Raw genomic sequence first — 19,625 nt, forward strand, 5'->3', positions numbered from 1 at the left:
GAAGTCAGCGTCAAAAAAGAAAGAGGTAAACTTTAGTGATCTTTGTTGGGATGCCTTCTCTCCTACATAATAGTGAGGTGGGATGAGAGAGAACTCTAATTGAAAACTGTGGTCAGGTTACTGCAATTGTAGTTGACACTCTTAATGAGTAAGAGGTGTGGTACTTTTATCACTCACTTCTTTCAAATGCCGGTGAGATTGTTGAGTCATTCGCCTAAGGTCACAGAGCTGGGTCATGAGGAAAGTGGGATTACACTCCAGACACTTTTTTTTTTTTTAATGAAAGAAGATATTATTTAAAGACCATTTATGTCTTTAAATACATAATACATTTATGGGGCACCTGGGTGGCTCAGAGGGTTAAGGCCTCTGCCTTCCGCAAGGCTCATGATCCCGGGGCTCCAGGATCAAGCCCCACATGGGATTCTTTTCTCGGCATTGAGCCTGCTTCCTCCTCTCTCTCTGCCTGCTTCTCTGCCTACTTGTGATCTCTCTCTGTCTGTCAGGTGAATAGATAAAATCTTAAAATAAAAAAGACCATTGATATACATTACAGTTTCAATGAGTTAAGCATGTGGCTATTTCCTTGTGTTTCTTTTTCTTTCTTCCAAGTATTACTTACATCCAATTAGTAAACATAAGAGTATAATATTACTTTCAGTTGTGGGATTTAGTGATGCAAGACTTATATACAAGACTGGTGCTCATCACAAGGGCACTCCTTAATCTACATCACATATTTAATGCATCCTTCTACCCCTCTCCCCTCTGGTAACTACCATTTTGTTCTCTATAGTTAAGAATCTGTTTCTTAGTTTTCCTTTCTTTTCTTTCCCCCTTATGTTCCTGTGCTTTGTTTCTTAAAATCCACATATGAATAAAATTGTAATTGTCTTTCTCTGACTTACTTCACTTAGCAAAATAATTTTCAGCTTCATCCATGACATTACAAATAAAAAGATATCATACTTTGTTACCTGAGTAATACTCATATATAGTGTAATTGGACTAATATTATATATAAAGTATTATTTTATATTTTATTATATTTTAATATATTTTATATAATATTTATGAGATAATATATTTTCTATTATTATATTATATATTATATATTTATTTTATATTTTTATATTATTAACTTATTTTATTATGCAATATTAATTCCATTAATAGTACATTGTATAATATTTTAATACTTTATATAAATGATATGAATATTATATACATGTGTATATACACATATATATGTATACACACATACACAATTTCTTTGTCCATTCATCAGTTGATGGACATTGGGGTTTCTTCCATAATTGGGCTATGGTCGATAATACTGCTATAAACATCTGGATACATATGACTCTTCAAATTAATATTTTTGAATTCTTTAGGTGCATACATATCTTAATAGTACAATTCTATTTTTAAGTTTTTAAGGACCCTCCATACTGTTTTCCAGAATGGCTGCACCAGTTTGCATTCCCACCAAAAGAGTAAGAGGGTTCCCTTCTCTCTAAATCCTTACCAACTCCTTTGTTTCTTGTGTTGTTAATTTGGGCCATTCTAACTGGTGTGAGGTAATAGCTCATTGTAGTTTTCATTTGTATTTCCCCAATGATGAGTGATGTTAAGAATATTTTCATGTATCTACTGACCATCCATATATCTTCTTTAGAAAAATGTCTGTTCAGGTCTTCTATTTATTTATTGACTGGATTATTTTGTTTTTTGGTGTTGACTTATAACTTCTTTATACCTTTTGGATACTAATCCATCATCAGCTGTGTCATTTGCAGATATCTTCTCCCATTCTGAAGGCTTCCCTTTAGTTTTGTTGACCATTTCCTTCACTGTGCAAAAGCTTCTTACTTTGATGAAGTCCCAATAGTTTATTTTTTTGTTGTTGTTTCCCTTGCCTCAAGAGACCTATCTAGTAAGAAGTTGCTACGGTCCATATCAAAGAGGTTACTGCCTGTGTTCTCCTCCAGGTTTTTAGTAGTTTGAGGTCTCACATTTAGACATTTCATCCATTTTTAATTTTGTGTGTGGTGCGAGAAAGTGGTCCAGTTTCATTCTTTTGCATTTTGCTGTCTTGTTCTCCCAACACCATTTGTTGAAGAGACTGTCTTCAATCCAATATCTATTGGATATTCTTCCCTGCTTTGTCAAGATTTATTGACCATTTAATTGTGGGATCATCTCTGGGTGTTTTATTCTGTGCCATCAATCAATGTATCTGTTTCCATAACAGTACCATGCTGTCTTCATCAGTAGAGCTTTTTAATACAACTTGGAGCCCGGAATTTTAATGCCTCCAGCTTTGATTTTTTTTTTCAAGCTTCCTTTGACTATTCAGTATCTTCCATGTTTCCACAGATATCTTAGGATTGTTTGTTCTGACTCTGTAAAAAAATATTAGTGGTATTTTGATAAAGATTCCATTAAATGTGTGGTTTGCTTCCAGTAGTATAGACATTTTAACAATATTTGTTCTTTTAATTCATGAGCATGGAATGTCTTTCATTTTCTTTGTGACGATTTCAATTTCTTTCCTCAGTGTTTTATGCTTTTTGGAGTACATGTAGTTTACCCCTTTGGTCAAGTTTGTTTGTAGGTATATTATGCATTTTGGTGTAATTATAGATGGTATTGATTCCTTGACTTCTCTTTGTCCTGCTTCATTATTCATGTATAGAAATGCAACAGATTTCTGTATGTTGATTTTATATCCTGTGACTTTATTGTATTGTATATCAGTTCTATCAAGTTTTTGGTGGAGTCTTTTCGGTTTTCTACATAGAGTACAATATTTTATACAAATAAGTCTGAAAAGGAAAGTTTGATTTCTTCCTTGCCCATTTGGATGCCTTTTATTTCTTTGTGTTGTCTGATTGCTGTGGCTAGGACTTCCAGGACTATGTCAAATAATAGCATTGAGAATAGACATCTGTATCTTGTTCTTGACCATACAGGAAAAGTTCTCAGGTTTTCCCCCATTGAGAATGACATTAGCTGTGGAGGTTTTGTATATGGCCTTTATTATATTGAGTTATATTCTGTCTAACCCTACGTTGATGAAGGTTTTTTTATAATGAATGGATTTTGTACTTTGTCAAATGTTTTTTCTGTATCTACTGAAAGAATTTTATGGTTCTTGTCCTTCCTTTTGTTAATGCAATATGTCATAATGATTAATTTGAGGATATTAAGCCACACCTGCAGCCCAGGAATAAATTTCATTTGATTGTGGTGAATGATTCTTTTAATGTACTGTTGAATTTGGTTTGCTAGTATTTTATTGAGAAGTTTTGAATACACGTTTGTCAGGCATACTGGCCTGTACTTCTCTTTTGTTAGTGGAGTCTTTATCTAGTTTTGGTATCAGAATAATGTTGGCCTCATAGAATGAGTTTGGGAGTTCCCCTTCCCATTATATTTTTTGGAATGGTATTAAGAATTGGTATTAACTCTTCTTTTTTTTGTATAATTTTTTATTTTTTATAAACATATATTTTTATCCCCAGGGGTACAGGCCTGTGAATCACCAGGTCCACACACTTCACAGCACTCACCAAAGCACACACCCTCCCCAATGTCCATAATCCCACCCCCTTCTCCCAAACCCCATCCCCCCAGCAACCCTCAGTTTGTTTTGTGAGATTAAGAGTCACTTATGGTTTGTCTCCCTCCCAATCCCATCTTGTTTCATTTATTCTTCTCCTACCCACTTAAGCCTCCATGTTGCATCACCACTTCCTCATATCAGGGAGATCATATGATAGTTGTCTTTCTCTGCTTGACTTATTTCACTAAGCATAATATGCTCTAGTTCCATCCATGTTGTCGCAAATGGCAAGATTTCATTTCTTTTGATGGCTGCATATTATTCCATTGTGTATATATACCACATCTTCTTGATCCATTCATCTGTTGATGGACATCTAGGTTCTTTCCATAATTTGGCTATTGTGGACATTGCTGCTATAAACATTCGGGTGCATGTGCCCCTTTGGATCACTACATTTGTATCTTTAGGGTAAATACCCAATAGTGCAATTGCTGGGTCATAGGGCAGTTCTATTTTCAACATTTTGAGGAACCTCCATGCTGTTTTCCAGAGAGGTTGCACCAGCTTGCATTCCCACCAACAGTGTAGGAGGGTTCCCCTTTCTCCGCATCCTCGCCAGCATCTGTCATTTCCTGACTTGTTGATTTTAGCCATTCTGACTGGTGTGAGGTGATATCTCATTGTGGTTTTGATTTGTATTTCCCTGATGCCGAGTGATATGGAGCACTTTTTCATGTGTCTGTTGGCCATCTGGATGTCTTCTTTGCAGAAATGTCTGTTCATGTCCTCTGCCCATTTCTTGATTGGATTATTTGTTCTTGGGTGTTGAGTTTGCTAAGTTCTTTATAGATTCTGGACACTAGTCCTTTATCTGATATGTCGTTTGCAAATATCTTCTCCCATTCTGTCAGTTGTCTTTTGATTTTGTTAACTGTTTCCTTTGCTGTGCAAAAGCTTTTGATCTTAATGAAATCCAAATAGTTCATTTTTGCCCTTGCTTCCCTTGCCTTTTGCGTTGTTCCTAGGAGGATGTTGCTGCAGCAGAGGTCGAAGAGGTTGCTGCCCTTGTTCTCCTCAAGGATTTTGAGGGATTCCTTTAGCACATTGAGGTCCTTCATCCATTTTGAGTCTATTTTTGTGTGTGGTGTAAGGAAATGGTCCAATTTCATTTTTCTGCATGTGGCTGTCCAATTTTCCCAGCACCATTTATTGAAGAGGCTGTCTTTTTTCCATTGGACATTCTTTCCTGCTTTGTCGAAGATTAGTTGACCATAGATTTGAGGGTCTATTTCTGGGTTCTCTATTCTGTTCCATTGATCTATGTGTCTGTTTTTGTGCCAGTACCATGCTGTCTTGATGATGACAGCTTTGTAATAGAGCTTGAAGTCCGGAATTGTGATGCTACCAACTCTGGCTTTCTTTTTCAATATCCCCTTAGCTATTCGAGGTCTTTTCTGGTTCCATATAAATTTTAGAATTATTTGTTCCATTTCTTTGAAAAAGATGGATGGTACTTTGATAGGAATTGCATTAAATGTGTAGATTGCTTTAGGTAACATAGACATTTTCACAATATTTATTCTTCCAATCCTGGAGCATGGAACATTTTTCCATTTCTTTGTGTCTTCCTCAATTTCTTTCATGAGTACTTTATAGTTTTCTGAGTATAGATTCTGTGTCTCTTTGGTTAGGTTTATTCCTAGGTATCTTATGGTTTTGGGTGCAATTGTAAATGGGATTGACTCCTTAATATCTCTTTCTTCTGTCTTGCTGTTGGTGTAGAGAAATGCAACTGATTTCTGTGCATTGATTTTATATCCTGACACTTTACTGAATTCCTGTATAAGTTCTAGCAGTTTTGGAGTGGAGTCTTTTGGGTTTTCCACATATAGTATCATATCATCTGTGAAGAGTGATAATTTGACTTCTTCTTTGCCGATTTGGATGCCTTTAATTTCCTTTTGTTGTCTGATTGCTGAGGCTAGGACCTCTAGTACTATGTTGAATAGCAGTGGTGATAATGGACATCCCTGCCGAGTTCCTGACCTTAGCGGAAAAGCTTTCAGTTTTTCTCCATTGAGAATGATATTTGCGGTGGGTTTTTCATAGATGGCTTTGATGATATTGAGGTATGTGCCCTCTATCCCTACACTTTGAAGAGTTTTGATCAGGAAGGGATGCTGTACTTTGTCAAATGCTTTTTCAGCATCTATTGAGAGTATCATATGGTTCTTGATCTTTCTTTTATTGATGTGTTGTATCACATTGACTTATTTGCGGATGTTGAACCAACCTTGCAGCCCTGGAATAAATCCCACTTGGTCGTGGTGAATAATCCTTTTGATGTACTGTTGAATCCTATTGGCTAGTATTTTGTTGAGTATTTTCGCATCTGTGTTCATCAAGGATATCGGTCTATAGCTCTCTTTTTTGGTGGGATCCTTGTCTGGTTTTGGGATCAAGGTGATGCTGGCCTCATAAAATGAGTTTGGAAGTTTTCCTTCCATTTCTATTTTTTGGAACAGTTTCAGGAGAATAGGAATTAGTTCTTCTTTAAATGTTTGGTAGAATTCCCCCGGGAAGCCGTCTGGCCCTGGGCTTTTGTTTGTTTGGAGATTTTTAATGACTGTTTCAATCTCCTTACTGGTTATGGGTCTGTTCAGGCTTTCTATTTCTTCCTGGTTCAGTTGTGGTAGTTTATATGTTTCTAGGAATGCATCCATTTCTTCCAGATTGTCAAATTTATTGGCATAGAGTTGCTCATAGTATGTTCTTATAATAGTTTGTATTTCTTTGGTGTTAGTTGTGATCTCTCCTCTTTCATTCATGATTTTATTTATTTCGGTCCTTTCTCTTTTCTTTTTGATAAGTCGGGCCAGGGGTTTATCAATTTTATTAATTCTTTCAAAGAACCAGCTCCTAGTTTCGTTGATTTGTTCTGTTGTTTTTTTGGTTTCTATTTCATTGATTTCTGCTCTGATCTTTATGATTTCTCTTCTCCTGCTGGGCTTAGGGTTCTTTCTTGTTCTTTCTCCAGCTCCTTTAGGTGTAGGGTTAGGTTGTGTACCTGAGACCTTTCTTGTTTCTTGAGAAAGGCTTGTACCGCTCTATATTTTCCTCTCAGGACTGCCTTTGTTGTGTCCCACAGATTTTGAACCGTTGTATTTTCATTATCATTTGTTTCCATGATTTTTTTCAATTCTTCTTTAATTTCCCGGTTGACCCATTCATTCTTTAGAAGGATACTGTTTAGTCTCCATGTATTTGGGTTCTTTCCAAACTTCCTTTTGTGGTTGAGTTCTAGCTTTAGAGCATTGTGGTCTGAAAATATGCAGGGAATGATCCCAATCTTTTGATACCGGTTGAGTCCTGATTTAGGACCGAGGATGTGATCTATTCTGGAGAATGTTCCATGTGCACTAGAGAAGAATGTGTATTCTGTTGCTTTGGGATGAAATATTCTGAATATATCTGTGATGTCCATCTGGTCCAGTGTGTCGTTTAAGGCCTTTATTTCTTTGCTGATCTTTTGCTTGGATGACCTGTCCATTTCAGTGAGGGGAGTGTTAAAGTCACCTGCGATTATTGTATTATTGTTGATGTGTTTCTTTGATTTTGTTATTAATTGGTTTATATAGTTGGCTGCTCCCACGTTGGGGGCATAGATATTTAAAATTGTTAAATCTTCTTGTTGGACAGACCCTTTGAGTATGATATAGTGTCCTTCCTCATCTCTTATTATAGTCTTTGGCTTAAAATCTAATTGATCTGATATAAGGATTGCCACTCCTGCTTTCTTCTGATGTCCATTAGCATGGTAAATTCTTTTCCACCCCCTCACTTTAAATCTGGAGGTGTCTTCGGGCTTAAAATGAGTTTCTTGGAGGCAACATATAGATGGGCTTTTTTTTTATCCATTTTGATACCCTGTGTCTTTTGACAGGGGCATTTAGCCCATTCACATTCAGGCTAACTATTGAGAGATATGAATTTAGTGCCATTGTATTGCCTGTAAGATGACTGTTACTGTATTTGGTCTGTTCCTTTCTGATCTATCACTTGTAGGCTCTCTCTTTGCTTAGAGGACCCCTTTTAATATTTCCTGTAGAGCTGCTTTGGAATTTGCAAATTCTTTCATTTTTGTTTGTCCTGGAAGCTTTTAATCTCTCCTTCTATTTTCAATGATAGCCTAGCTGGATATAGTATTCTTGGCTGCATGTTTTTCTCGTTTAGTGCTCTGAAAATATCATGCCAGCTCTTTCTGGCCTGCCAGGTCTCTGTGGATAAGTCAGCTGCCAATCTAATATTTTTACCATTGTATGTTACAGACTTCTTTTCCTGGGCTGCTTTCAGGATTTTCTCTTTGTCACTGAGACTTGTAAATTTTACTATTAGGTGACGGGGTGTGGGCCTATTCTTATTGATTTTGAGGGGCATTCTCTGAACCTCCTGAATTTTGATGCTCATTCCCTTTGCCATATTGGGGAAATTCTCTCCAATAATTCTCTCCAGTATACCTTCTGCTCCCCTCTCTCTTTCTTCTTCTTCTGGAATCCCAATTATTCTAATGTTGTTTCGTCTTATGGTGTCACTTATCTCTCGAATTCTCCCCTCGTGGTCCAGTAGCTGTTTGTCCCTCTTTTGCTCAGCTTCTTTATTCTCTGTCATTTGGTCTTCTATATCACTAATTCTTTCTTCTGCCTCATTTATCCTAGCAGTTAGAGCCTCCATTTTTGATTGCACCTCATTAATAGCTTTTTTGATTTCAACTTGGTTAGATTTTAGTTCTTTTATTTCTCCAGAAAGGGCTTTTATATCTCTCGAGAGGGTTTCTCTAATATCTTCCATGCCTTTTTCGAGCCCGGCTAGAACCTTGAGAATTGTCATTCTGAACTCTAGATCTGACATATTACCGATGTCTGTATTGATTAGGTCCCTAGCCTTCGGTACTGCCTCTTGTTCTTTTTTTTGTGTTGAATTTTTCCGTCTTCTCATTTTGTCCAGATAAGAGTAAATGAAGGGGCAAGTAAAATACTAAAAGGGTGGCAACAACCCCAGGAAAATATGCTTTAACCAAATTAGAAGAGATCCTAAATCGTGAGTGGGGAGAAAGGGGATAAAAAGAGGTTCAAAAAGGAAGAAAGAGAAAAAAAAGAAAAAAGAAAAGAAAAAAAAAAGAAAAGAATTTTTAAAAAAAGAAAACACCTAAGAAAAATGTAAAAAAGAAAAAAAATATATATTAGATAAACTAGTAAAAAATCGTTAAAAAAGAAAAAGGTAACAGTTAAAAAAAAAAATTTACCCGAAGGCGAGAAGAAAAAAAAAAAAAAATGAAAAAGAAAAAATTAAATTAACTGCAGGACTAAAAAAAATCACAGGAAAAAAGCCATGAGTTCCGTGCTTGGCTTTCTCCTCCTCTGGAATTCTGCTGCTCTCCTTGGTATTGAAACCGCACTCCTTGGTAGGTGAACTTGGTCTCGGCTGGATTTCTTGTTGATCTTCTGGGGGAGGGGCCTGTTGTAGTGATTCTCAAGTGTCTTTGCCCCAGGCAGAATTACACCGCCCTTACCCAGGGCCGGGGTGAGTAATCCGCTCGGGTTTGCTTTCAGGAGCTTTTGTTCCCTGAGCGCTTTCCGTAGAGTTCCGGAGGACGGGAATACAAATGGCGGCCTCCTGGTCTCCGGCCCGGAGGAGCCGAGAGCCCAGGGCCCCACTCCTCAGTGTGCCCTCAGAGAACAGCGCCCAGTTACTCCCGTCTGCCTGACCTCCGGCTGCGCTCCGAGCTCACCGAGCCTGCGACCGGTTCAAGGTAACCCCGAGCTGCGAGCTTACTGTCGGCTCTGTCTCTGTAGCCGGCTTTCCCGTTCCAATACCCACAAGCTCTGCGACACTCAGACACCCCTGATCCTTCTGTGACCCTGCGGGACCTGAGGCCACGCTGACCCCGCGTGGGCTTCGCCCCGGTTTAGCCTCTGGAGCGATGCCCCTCAGCGGAACAGACTTTTAAAAGTCCTGATTTTGTGCCCGGTTGCTCCGGCCCCTCCCCCCGGGGTCTATCTTCCCGTCGCTTTGGATTCACTTCTCCGCCGGTCCTACCTTTCAGAAAGTGGTTGTTTTTCTGTTTTTCTGTTTCCAGAATTGCTGTTCTTCTTCTCTTCGATCTGCCGTTGGATTTTCAGGTGTTTGCAATCTTTAGATAAGCTATCTAACTGATCTCCAGCTAGCTGAAGCAGTCTCAGCTTGCTACTTCTCCGCCATCTTGACTCAGCCGGTATTAACTCTTCTTAAATATGTGGTAGAATTCACCTGTGAAGCCCTCTGGCCCTGTACTTCTCTTTCTTGGGAATTTTTTACTACAGATTCAGTTTATTTGCCAGTTATTCATCTGTTCAAGTTTTCTGTTTCTTCCTGTTTCGGTTTTGGTAATTTACATTTCTAGGAATTTATCCACTTCTTCCAGGTTGTCCAACTTTTTTGTCATATAATTTTTATAATATTATTTTATAATTGTTTGTATTTCTGTGGTGTTGGTTTTTATATCTCCTCTCTTATTTGTGATTTTATTTATTTGTGTCTTTTCCCTTTTCTTTTTGATAACTCTGGCTGGAGTTTTATGAATTTTATTAAGCTTTTCAAAGATCCAGCTCCAGGTTTCATTGATCTGTTCTATTATGGGTTTTTGTTTTGTTTTGTTTTGTCTTATTTTGTTTTAGTTTCCATATCATTCATTTCTGCTGTATATTTATTATTTCCTTTCTTTTGCTAAATTTAGGTTTCATTTGTTGTTCTGTTTCTAGGTCATTTATGTGTAAGTTTAGGTTGTTATTTGGATTTTTCTTGCTTCTTAAGGTAGACCTATATTGCTATATACTTCCCTCTTAGGACCACATTTTCTTCATCTCAAATGTTTTGGACCATTGTGTTTTTATTTTCATTTGTTTCCATGTAATTTTTATTTCTTCTTTGATACCCTGGTTGACCATACTTCAGTAACATAATGTTTAACCTCCATGTATTCATGGTCTTCCCAAATTTTTCTTGAGACTGACTTCAAGTTTCGTAGTGACATATCTTTATGATCATTACTTTTAATTCTCTGTCAGGCATAGTACTTATTTCAGTTTCACTTAGATCTCCTGCTGTGGTTTTTGTCCTATTCTTCATTTGGGACATACTTCTCTGTCTCCTCATTTTGTCTACCTCTCTGTTTCTATGTGTTAGGAAATTCAACTATATCCTCTGCTCTTGAAAGTAGTGGCTTTATGAAGAAGAGGTACTATAGTACCCTGCAAGGCAGTATCTCCTGTTCTCCAGAACCTGGCACCTCAGAGGAGTTTCCTGTAGTGGTGCTTGCATCTTGATTGTGTCTGACTCACTTTTCTTTTTAGTCCAAACTTCTGCATTGACTCTGTGCCTGCTGTGCTCTGTCCTTGCTTTCTGTGGTGTTAGCAAGACCCAGGCAGGACTACTTGGAAGGGGTGTGACTATTGGAGGGCTCAGGGACACTGTTGTAGCAAAATTTGTAGTGAGCCACTAATTCCATGTTAGATTCCCCCTATGTAGGCAGTAGCTAGGGACATGGCATGCAGTAGCAGGGTACTTGTGGGGGCATGGTGGGTGGCAGTGGTGGAGACAAAGAATGTGCCATGGCTAGGCATGGGGCAAGGTAGTATGTGGAGGCAAAGGGCATCTAGATGTGTACATGTGGCATATCTAAATTGCACAGAGCTGCTAGCTTTAGACCATATCTTCTAAGAGCAATGGTGGTTAGGGACACAGCTGATTAATGGCAGTTGCCAGGGGCCTAGTGCATGGCACCACCCACAGCCATCTGCTTGCCATGACTGTGTGTTCAATGACTCTGTGGGGCACATGTAGCATTAGCAAAATTTGCAGTGAGCTAGCTGCTCTTCTAGGCCTGTCAGTGCACACTGCCAGCAGGCTAGGTAGCAAGTGTTTATGCAGTGGCTTTTCAGGAAGGTGATTCTGTGTCTATGCTGGGGAACAGGGTAGAAAAATGGCACCTGTCATCTCTTTTGTTCCCGGAGAAGTGCCCCAACAGTCTCCAAAATCCATATAAACGTGTCTCCCTCTCATTTGCCCAAGGCGTTGTGCAAACTCATCATTCTGAGTTGCCTCTGGCACTGTTGACTCTTTAAGGGCAGGGACCAGCTATCACTTGCCCTTCAGGCTCAACTAGTGCTGAGTCAACTGGTTTTTACAACTCAAGGTTCCAAGACCTCCTGGTTATTCAAACTCATGGGATTCAACCCCTTCATTTTCAAGACCAGACATTATGGGGATTTTTTTTCTCTATGTGGGCTCCCTGGTGTTTTTGCTTTCCATACCCCAAGCTCCCTGTCTCCTGCAGACAGTGGCTGACTGCCATTTCTGCCTTTCTAAAACGCTCCTTCACAGGTTCCACCATTTAGTTGTGCCATTCATTCTACCACTATTTACTAGTTTACTTACTTGGATGTGAGTGGTATCTACTTAAAAATATGGAACAGGGTGAGCTTCCTGTCCTCCTTTCCTGCCATCTTCCCAGACTCCTCTACTAGAGCTCTTTGTGTTATAAGGAGGCTTACATAAAACATGTTATAGTTACAATCCATTTTAAGACTGAAAGAACTAACTTCAGTCTCAAAGATAAATGACCTTTGCTTTCCCTCCATTTTATGTTCCTATGTCATAATTTATGTCTTCTTATATTGTTTAAATATTAAGAAATTATTTCAGCTCAGGTTATTTTAAATATTTTTGTCTATTAAATTTTGTCATAGAGTTAAGTGATACACATTACTGTTAAATATTAGAGTAGTCTGAATTTTACTATATATTACCTTTGCCAGTAATATTTATACTTTAATATATGTTTTCATATTTCTAATTAGCATGTTTTCATTACATCTTGAGAATATTTAACATTTTCTGTAAGGCAGGTCTATTGGTCATGAATTTCCTGAGATTTAGTTGGACTAAGAAAGTCTTTATTTCTCCTTCATTTCTGAAAGACAGCTGTGCCATGTAAAACATTTTTGTTTGGCAGTGTTCCAGTACCTTTCCTGTTACTTCTGGTCTGCAAGGTTTTTACTGACAAATCTGCTGATAACATTACATTATCGCTGTCTTTAAGTATGTCCTTTTTTTTTTTTTGAAGAGTTTATTTATTTATTTGACAGAGAGAGAGAGATCACAAGTACGCAGAGAGGCAGGCAGAGAGAGAGGAGGAAGCAGGCCCCTACTAAGCAGAGAGCCTGATGTGGGGCTCGATCCCAAGACCCTAGGATCATGACCTGAGCCAAAGACGGAGGCTTTAACCCACTGAGCCACCCAGGTGCCCCAGTATGTACTTTTTTTTTTCCAGTTTGTACTTTTTAAATAAGATTTTATTTATGTGTTTGAGAGAGAGGGAATGAGAAACAGAGAGCATAAGGGGGTAGGGTCAGAGGGAGAAGCAGACTCCCTGATTCACAGGGAGACTGCTATGGGACCCAATTCTGGAACTCCGGGATCATGACCTGAGCAGAAGACAGTTGCTTAACCTACTGAGCCACCCAGATACCCTGTAAGTATTCACTTTTTGTTACGTATTTCCTGTTACCCTCTCTCACCAGAATAGAAGCCCCCTGAGGACAAACACGTTCTCTTGTTAAACTGTCATCCACACATTTAGCCTCTGCCACATAGGCACTCACTCAATATTTGTTAAGGGATTAAATAAAGTTAAAATGAAGTCAAGGTCAAGGCCACACATGCAATGGGACGACTCATACTTTCACACTTTTTATTTCACTTCATGAGATGTAACTTGAACCCAAATGCCTTGGTGAATTCACATAATGGGCAGAGAGGATTTTCTTCTTCTCATTGAAGGTATAATCATGAGGGATTACTTCCAAGGACAGTAATTTATTGCCTCTGTCCCATGGAAAACATCTCAGCATCACAACAATAAACGATTGCAGCTCTACAAACCACAATGGCCTCTTTTTCCCCACTTTCCAGAAGCCCATAGGAAGGCATCTACTGAATGGACATTGGAGGGAGCCCTGATTGATGACCACATATTCCCCATTGCTTCCACCACTATTTACTTTCTTTCCCCCTTCCTCACACCTTCATTGCCGCCATTGATAACCCTAGCCATCAGAATTCACAAGTTTATGACGTGAGGATGGCCTAATGTAACCCATCTGATTTTGTCATGTTTCTCCCTTCATCTCCCTTATTGACTCTAACTCCAAAAGGAAACAAAATAATATCTTACTTTTACTGAGATTTCCCTATAATTCTCATCTATGCTCATTAATATGACCGTGCTTACAGATAAAACTGAACTAAGATGTAAGAGATAAGAAACTGCCTGAGATAAGACAATTAGTAAAGGTCCTGGACTATTAACTGTAAGCTCCTGGTCTCACCCAAACAGTGTGATTCCATAGGCCAAACACCTTACATGAATAGTTGGCCATGTATTGGTTTGTCCTTCAGCATCCATCAATTTTTGTTCCTCTCCTCTATATTTTTCTTCCTAAGTTCCCTATATAGTTTCATATTTCTACACTGTTTGCATTTTGCTGCTGTTATTATTTTAAAACATTTTAAGGATCCTGAGAACATGACATAGTGGAAAATCTTAAGTGCACTTCATCCCGTGGATATTGCTAGATCCCAATCACCTCATTGCAGTTAACTCAGAAAATTACCCAAATACAGGCAGAACAGACTCTCCACAGTTAATTGTGGAGGGGAGCCCCCCTCAAAATGGTGAGAAGGGCAGAGAGGCAGTAAAGAATAAAATCCCAGTGACACTAATCACATCCTGGAGGGACACCACAAACAGAGAAAGAAGAGGAAGAGATCCCACACCAAGCACCTCAGACATGGGGTAATTGCACTAGGAAGATGAGTCACCAGAACATTCTACTTTGAAAACCAATGGGGATTAAAGTCATGAGTATTTACAATCAGTGGTGCTTAAGCTTAACACCAAGGTACTTCAGAAATCAATTGGCTCAGCTCTGGGAGAGCAGGAGGGCAATAGGAAACTGAATCTCAAAACTTATTGAGACAACATAACAGACAACTCTGTTGAGATACAGCATAAAATCAACAGTTTCTAAAGTGCCTAGGGTATAAAAGGGGATTTATCTACAAATTTCAGAATGTGTGCTGGTAGGGGCAGGTATCCTTAGACTTTCTAAGAACACAAGAGTTGATGGGTGTCACTTCTCTCCCCACCCCTACACTAGATACCGGGATACCTGAGGGAAACAGCATGAACACTTGCCATCCAGCTTGCTAACACTGCATGCCCCATCCCCATGTTCTCCTGTGGATTCACCCAACTCAACACACCCCAAACATGCAGGAGTCCCTGCAAAGCATCTTCTGACTGATCTCATCCTTCAGGTAGCTCCAGTAGGAACTGAGGACCAGCACCTACCTTGCTAACACCATGTACTCTAGTGAACTTGCCTCAACCTATCCACCCCATCCAAGAAGAACTACCTAGAGCAGTTCTTGATGAATTTAATTCTATAATCAGGCCCAACAGTACCCAGCTCCACTCCAGAGTGACTTATACTGTGGACAGGGGAAAATAACCACACATACTAGTACAAATACAGCCTCAATAGTGGGTTGGGGAGAGACATCTGAGATGACCACGAGTCCAGTCCTCTAACAAAACCTCCCTGGGAGCAGCACAAGGAGAAAACCTTGTTTGGGGGGGGGGGCACTACAAATTTAAGACAGACTGGGGGTAAATATCTGTTCTTACTGCAGGCCATACACAATAACTAAAGCCTCAGAGGATAACATACAGAGCGTACTCTGTATTTTGATGAACAGCAGGCCTGGCAAATGACCTGAGAGCAGGCAGCTGCTCTGACCCCAATTCAAGCCCAAGGCACCCCCAGATTAGCCCCTAAATAGCACAGGACCATACAAAAGGCAAATGGTTCATTGTAGCCAATGGAAAACAAGGAAAATGCATCTCAATCACAAGTAAGACACAGAAGAGACACCACTGGTCATGGTAAGCAGGAGACACTGCACTATAGGGCGCTATTGGACCTCTTCTTCAGAAGGCTGCTGCTTTTAATGTCAGGAAACCTAGATGAATTTCCTAATGCATAGAAACATACACAGAAGGGTGGATGAAATAAAGAAAAGGAGAAATGTACCAGCAGAAAGACAGGACACAATCAGACTAAGGAGTTAATGAAACACAGATAAGCAAAATGCTTCATAGAGAATTCAAAATAGTGATCATAAACATACTTGCCAAACTTGATAAAAGAGCAGAGGATCTGTGACACCTTCAATGAAAAGAAAAGAAAAAAAAAAGAATCAATCAGACATGAAGAACACAATGATTTAAATTAAAAATTCACGAGAGGGGAATTTGTAGACTAGAAGGATTGGAAGAAGAGATCAGTGATTCAGAAACCAGAATAATAAATAACAGAAAGCTGAACAGAAAAAATAAATATAAATAAATAATAAACAAGCAAATAAATAGATAAGAAATGAGAATAAGGTAAGGATGCGTGGTGACATCATCAAGAGTTATAGTTACATCTTGGGACCCCAGAGGAAGAAGAGAGACAAAAGTGGACAGAAAAATTATTTTAAGAATGAATCACTGAAAATTACCTAACCCTGGGGGAGAAAACAGGCATCTAGACCCAGGAGGCAGAGAGAGCACCCAATAAAATCAACCCAAGGAGGTACACCAAGACACCTAATCATTAAAATGACAAAATGTAGTGAAAAAGAGTGAATTTTAAAATCAGCAGGAGAAAAGAAAACAGTTGCATGCAAGGGAATCCCCATAAGGACATAAGTAGATTTTTCAGCAGAAAGCTTGTATACCAGAAAAAATGTGGATGAGATATTCAAAGTGCTGAAAGAAAAAAGTCTGCAGCCAAGAATACTCTCCAGCAAGGCTGCCAGTCAAAATAGGATAGATAAACATTTTCTTAGCAAAATAAAATTAAAGGTGTTCATCACCTCTAAACCAGCCTTACAAGAAATGTTAGAAGGCTATCTTAGAGTGGAAAGAAAAGGCCTTAATCAGGGTTAAGAACATTAGGATTGGAAAAAATCTCACAGGTAAATACAAACATAACAAATGTAGCAGACTGACTGCTTATAAAACCAATCTGGAGATTAAAGTACAAAAACAGTAAAATCAATTTTATCTATAAAAACCAGTCAAAGAGAGACTGCGACATGATGGCAGGGAAGTAGGAGGAGGCACCATTTCAACCTGTATCTTAAAGTGAGCTGATTACCTACCAAAGAACTCGAATCTCCCACAAAATCAGACTGAGATCAGAATTATACACGTCTGAATCTCTACGGGGTCAGAAGACGCCAGTGGGCAGGTAAAGTGGAGTGGGAATGTCTGACTGATATTGGAAGATGAACAACAGGGGGAGGGAGCAGCCAGAAGTGACCCATTGGAAAGTAATACCCCAATATGAGAGTGCCCTGTGTCTGGGGACTAGCATTAACTTGAAGTTTGGTTGAAAGCACTCAAAAAGAGCAAAGGCTCGCTGGGGGAAATTGTGGGAATCAGGGCGGTTAGGGAGAGGGGCTTAAGTCCCCAAACCCAGGACAGCCACCCCTGGCCCATTTGGACTGAGATGGTTCGGCAGAAAAACCAGGTCTTGGTCCCTGAGCCACCAGCGCGCCTGAGAGCGTGTGGGGTCCGGCTCCCGTGAGGGGCTCTGAGCCTCATCAGCTGGCAGAACCACAACCTTTTTGAACTTTCCACGTGAGTGCCATGCCATGCTATCAGAGACTGATTCGAGGCCCACACCCTCTCCTGAGAGAGGTGCATGCAGGTGCCAGCCTGGCGCTCTCAGACCCGGAAAGACCAGGCACTCCCAGCCCGGGCCAGTGGGAAAATCTCAGTGTGTGATCACTGGTTGGAACCTCTCTGTGGTCTGAGCTGCCCAGACAGTCGCCACTGTCGTGGTTTTGGGTACAAGCAGGAGTTCCTGTGTTCCCAGGGCCCGCAACTCAGAATGTGCTCTTCCAGCAGCCGAGGGGGAACTTATGGGCTCTGAAGCATCCATAGGGGAACAGACTGAGGCTTCTCTCTGAGAGGGAGGTCTGTGTGTGGTTTGCAATCCTCTAAACCTCCAAAAGCCATCAAAAGCTGTCAAGGCAAGAGAAAAAAAAAAAAACAAAAAACAAAAAATGAAGAAACAAACACAAAACCTCCAGAGAAAAAAAGCCTGAAAAACCAGTTTCCTCATTTCCTCAGAGCCCAACCCCTTGAGGAGGGTGGGAGGACTTAACTCAGGGACATGCCTGAAAACCCACGTGGCAGGCCCCTGCCCAGAAAGCCAAACAGAAACAAAACAAAACAAAACAAAACAAAAAAGATGACAAGAGAACAACCACCAATGCTTCATAGATAAAACCTTTATTTTTAATTCATTCCCACTATTCTGGTCCATTTTTTTAATATAGATAAATTTTTGATCTATTTACCATCACAGTGAGATGTCCAGTACATCAAATTCCATAATAATAACCTTTTAACCTGAACTTTTTAATACATATACCCATGTTTTTCTTTTGCTTTTTATTTTTTTAAAATTCTAGTTTAGTTTAGTTTATTCTTTTTTTTATTTTTATTTTTTAACATTCATATAGAGTTAAACATCAAGGTAATCCCCTTTTCCCAATCAATGCTACTCCTATAGGTAAACCAATATTTAATCCCCCTTTATCTTAGGAAAGTTGAGTCCTTTAACAAAAATATCAAGATACATCAAGGAAGAATCAAAATAACCTTCCTCACCCACATGAGAATTTATAACCACTCTCCCATCTTTTTCTTACATCAGTGTTTCTGCGTATTTGTGTTTGTCCTGATAGTATATAAATCTAGGGATTTTTTTGGATGGGGTTTTTTTTTTGGCATACACACACACACACACACACACACACACACACACACACGCACATATATATTCTTTTATCATAACCTTTTATCAGTCTATTTGTTTGTCTGTTTTTGTTTGTATATGTCATAAATCTTACCTTGGGGCCCAGTTGGGCTGAGTCTACTCTTTTATCTTTCTTTTTTTTTCCTGTTTCTCTTTCTCTTTTTTCTGTTTTTTTTTTTTTTTCTCTCTTTATTTTTTCTTTCATTTGGGTGGGGACTCCTGATTGCTCAGAAGCATTCCAGGGTGCAAATTGACTGCACCACAGTCGATACATCCAGCTACATCTGTTCAGCCATCTCTCACCAAAATGACTAGGAGGAAGAATGCCCAACGAAGAAAAATACAGAGGATGGGCCTTCTACAACAGAGCTAATGTCTATCAACATAGATAATATGTTGGAAAGGGAATTCAGGCTAACAATTACCCAGGCAATAGCTAGGTTGGAGAAAGCCATGGATGATCAAACAGAATTGATTAGGGCAGAACTGAAAGCCACCAGGGATGATACTCAAAATGCTCTCACTGAGTTCCAATCTAATCTAAATTCTCTCAAAGCTAGGGTAACTGAGACAGAGGATAGAATTAGTGATATGGAGGACATACAGATAGAGAGAAAGGATCAGGAGGAAGCCTGGAACAAACAGCTTAGAAGCCACAAAAACAGAATCAGGGAAATAAATGATGTCATGAAATATTCAAATGTCAGAATTATTGGAATCCCTGAAGGAGAGGGGAAAGAAAGAAGTCTAGAGGATATAGTAGAACAAGTTCTCCATTAAAATGTTCCTAGTCTCACGAATGGAACCAGTGTTCATGTACTAGAGGCAGAACAGTCTCCCGCCAAGATTACAGATTCCCAAAAGTCCTCCACACACCTAATAGTAAGAATGAATAATTATAATTGCAGGCAGGCCCTCTTGAAGGCAGCTAGGACAAAGAAGCTCCTTACCTACAGAGGAACGCCCATCAGAATAACATCAGACCTGTCCAAAGAAACCTGGCAAGCCAGAAAGGGCTGGCAAGATATATTCAGGTCATTAATGAGAAGAACATGCAGCCAAGAATACTTTATCCAGCA

General features: G+C 39.4%; 1 protein-coding gene across 1 annotated transcript in view; it reads right to left on the minus strand.

The window, feature by feature from the left end:
- LOC309861488 (immunity-related GTPase family M protein 1-like) overlaps positions 1–19,625 on the minus strand; it is a 68,987-nt gene that overhangs the window by 36,255 nt on the left and 13,107 nt on the right.

Source organism: Mustela nivalis (genome assembly GCF_964662115.1).
Source record: "Mustela nivalis genome assembly, chromosome: 3".
Lineage (NCBI taxonomy): Eukaryota > Metazoa > Chordata > Mammalia > Carnivora > Mustelidae > Mustela > Mustela nivalis.